Consider the following 4,345-nt stretch of genomic DNA (forward strand, 5'->3'; position numbering starts at 1 on the left):
CAACCATATGTCAGGCATTAGGGACAAAAAAAATGACCAAAGGAGACCAAAATCCTCATCCTAATGGGCGTTACATTCTAGGAAAAGTTTCTGGCTTACTGCTAAGCTCTCTAAAATAAATTCTAAAAAACAAACATACATTCATATGTATATAGCTATTGTTTTTCTACATTAGAAAATTTATATTTTACCTGGAATTTTGAACATATAAAGCCATCAAAATAAGCAAATACCTACTGAGGCTGAGAGTAAGAACTGCAGCTTGCCAGATGTATAAACAGACCATAGTTCTCACTGCAGGAGCGTAAAGCATTAAATCCTTGTATTAACAATAAGAATCATTATAGCCCTTTATTTCAAAAATGATTTAGAATTTTTAAACAAATCCTTGCATTAACAATAAGAATCATTATAGCCCTTTATTTCAAAAATGATTTAGAATTTTTAAACAAATCCGAAGCAACCGTCTAGCGCAGTCTATGTTCTCTGATACATCTTTTACACTAATGCTTATTTCTTTAAAAATTGCCAAAATATCTAGGTGAAAGGAGAATTTTATTTGGTACAACCTAATGTTATCCCACCACTGTCAGTATAAGCCTCACCATCACCCAACAGAGAACAAATATGCTTTGCATCTGACTAACCCTAATAAGGGACCTAAGGGATTTTAAAAAAATATTTAACTGGGTTTGGTAGAAATCCTCTCCACCACCATCTCCTACTCTCTGAAAGTATAAGTATTTAGCCTTGAGTAATATAGCTTGAATTACCTGAAAATGTCTATAAATACATTTTCCCTGCTTATCTGGGGTTCTCCTCTGTTCATTGGGATCAATGTTTAGATTGTTTCCAGAGAGGGGACAGCACCTTGTCAATGCCTGTAACATGTCAAAGGGTCATTAGAGCTTGAATCCACCATTGGAGCCTGGAAGGAATGCATTTACTTTTAACAGGCTGCAGTTTGGGCCAGTGAAAAATTAGTATGTCAAGGCATAGCCATTTAAGGAGGGTTAGTGTAAAGTTACTCCACCATTAGGCCTATTGGAGTGAAATGATCAGCACTTCAAGAAAACTTCAGAGCATTAATGGAGATGGGAAATGATGACAACAAGGTAAATAACAAAAACCACCTATGGTAGTAATGATGCTAAAAATGAAAATGGTACTATGGAATTCAAAGGGTTTACAAATTTGAATCACTAGATATGGTTCCTAAAACTATTCCTCACTGTAACTTTATGCTGTTTTTCCCCTAATAAAGACCTCCGTAATAGAGATACTTTACCAGCATGCTTATTAACACCTTGCATTTTCTATTTTATGAAAGTACAAGAAACGCTGTAGCTCATTTTATTTTTGTCTTGTTTAGACGCCTACTTATCAGTGTAAGCACATGACACATATCTCTTGGCTGAAAGTTTCTTCTACAAGTCTTAACTTGTGAAAAAATCTGAGCGTTTATGATCAAATTCACTGACCTGGTCAAAGAGAAAGTTTATGTGTGGCTCAAGTGCACATTAGAAAGAGCATAAAGTCAGGCATTTATTAGCTGTTTCTCATAGGATAGGTACTTAAATTCTGTTTCCTTATCTACTAAAATAAGTATGATAATACCATTTCAAAGGGTTGTTATCTGAGGGAATGAGTGTGAAATGCCTCTAATGTTGCCATGTCCATAAAGGTTAGTTACATATTTATTACAGAACTATATTAAAGAATAAGTCGTACTAGAAGAAGTGAAACTGAAGAAATTCACAGGCATCCAAAATACTTAATATTAATCATCACCATCACGCAACTCAACCAGGCTTCCTCATAGGACTAAAAGGGTCACTATTCCACACTAAATCATTTTCATTAAGTGCGCAAGCTTCAGGGGGCTAAAAACCGTTTGATTTAGCAATTCAAAGGCAAAAGTACAAGGATTTCCTTAAGGTATATATAAACATGGACTCAAGCCAGGAGCTCTGTAGGCTCCCAGGGCTGGCGCTTGCTTGCAGATGAACCCACCCTTTGGACAGAGAATGCAGTAAGGCAATACAGTTTGAGACTCAGTCTTCTGTGGAAGTTCCCGATCATCAGGTTTATGTAGCCGAAACAGTGTTGACAAAGGAGATTTTTGAACTGCAAGAAACTGGAGACAAGGCTAATACCCATTCTGGTTTGGTTTGAGAGCAGTTCTTTGCAAAATCATGGCTATGGGTTAAGTGGTTTTCAAAGGGCAGAAAACTGAATGAATTTTATGTTCCTTTCTCTTCTATCATCTTTCTAATATATCATCTAAATCCCTACTGTTACAGTCCTTTCCTCATGACTTCAGTGGAAACAGAACAATTCAGAATAGGGTGAATTATTCCTAAGAAAGCCATACCTATGCAAAATCTAGTAAGAGGATTAGCACGGGCTTCATGCCTGCTGTGCTTTTATTTATGCATGGTTCATAAAGGCACACTGCTGATTCCCATTTAGCTTGTTATCCACTCTAATACCATTATTTTTTTGCTACTGTTGCCTCACTCTGAAGTGTTCAGTCTCTGTCCTTAGGACAGTTCTCTCCTCACAGGTGAACCATTCTTTATTGTCTCTATCAGACATCATTCAACTTGTCAAAGGCATTTTGAAATGCAATGCTCTTGCCCAGTATTTCACTTTCTAGGTGAAGTGAAATGCCTACAAAGATCTGCATAATTGACAAATAAAATTATCATCAACATCTACTGAATAAACATAAAAATTTTTATGGTATTGTACAGATTACAGTGGATAATATAAAGACGTGTAATGAATTGCCCCCATTCAAACTGCGGGGGGAAGGCAGACGTGCAGAAAAGACAATCCAAAGTACGAAGCAGTGTATAGAGTTCAAGAAAAGAGAGGACTCTGAGAAGAAGTCAAGGTGGTTAACAGCCTGAAAGAAAGGATGTTTTCGAGGGTAAAGACGGGAAATTCAAATGACGAGGGCAAGGGAAACAGTTTTAGCAAAGACATAGAAGACTTCCGGAGCCCATCTGGATCCTAAAGAGAGGACTAGGGTGCCTGAAATCAAACCTCACCCGGAGGCTTAGAGAGAGAAAACTTAGGGAGAACACTGGAGAACATTCCGTTCTAGGTTAGGGCTGTCAAAAGTATTCAATGAGGTTGTATTGTATTGTGCTTAAAGTACAATCTGAAAAGATGAGTTCAAATCCAGGCATTGCTACTAACCCGCTATGAGTCCTTGGGAAAGTTACTTGCATTTATTTCTCCAGGTGTAAAGTGAGGATCTTAGTAGCTCCAACTTACAGAGAATGTGTGAGTACACAAGACAGTTCATGACTTTTCATATGTGCTAGGGCCAGGCACTGTGGTGGCACTAAGTATATTGATGAGCAAACAATGTTTGATCCTTGTCATCAGGGGTTTAGGGAAAGGATTTTGGATTTAAAACTCTGGATTAACAGATATGCCATTCATTTGCATGTTTGTCTGGAATCTGAAGCGATAAAATAGAAACACAGCTATAAGGGCACATTATCTTTCTGCAGGATTTACTATAGATTGCTCAATAATTATTTATGTTCACTAAAGAAATGAGAAATAATTTATTGACTCATGTCTTAATTCTCCTGATATTTAACAATTGATTATAACAACTTGGCAGTAAACCACCTCTCTCAAGGCCAAGGAAAACGCAGGCAACTCAAAATCATCTCTATGAGTCATTAATTAAGCAATAAAGATAATTAATGGAAAGAACATTGAGCTGAGGCCCAGTAGATGTAGTATGAGTCCTATTACTGCCATTATAACCTTGCAAAAATTACTCTATGTTTTCTGGGTCTCAGTTTCTTCAACATGAATGTATGAAACCAGAGGTCTCAAAAGTCCTCCTAGCTCACAAATTCCAGGATTTTATGATGTAACTCAAAGAGCTGGTCATTACAATCTATTCTTGTAGAGAGTGTTATGCTCTCTTGAAGGTTAGCATAATTCCCAGTCATTTAGAGGACTGTACTTAATAACATAAAAGATACATATATAACACAGTATTTTCCCAGTGGTGTGTGGGATTCAGCCATTGCCAGAGCCTAGTGCTAATTTTTTAGGAATATTAAAAGCCAGTTGACATGGGCTGTTAGGTTGGACTTGATTATGGCAGGAGAATTAATACCCTGGAAATTTGTAAATAATACAAAGTATGTTTTGCATTTTTGTTTGTTTGTCTTTTCTGGAGAGCCCGTTGTTAAACATTTATCAACATGTTAAGCACATTAAAGTGGAGTAAGTAAATCAACATTGTTAAGCAGCTAAGGTCTTCTGTTTTGCAGTTTTTGAATCATGATTGGCTCTGTGCTAAAAATAG

This window comes from Orcinus orca, chromosome 4, assembly GCF_937001465.1.
Source record: "Orcinus orca chromosome 4, mOrcOrc1.1, whole genome shotgun sequence".
Lineage (NCBI taxonomy): Eukaryota > Metazoa > Chordata > Mammalia > Artiodactyla > Delphinidae > Orcinus > Orcinus orca.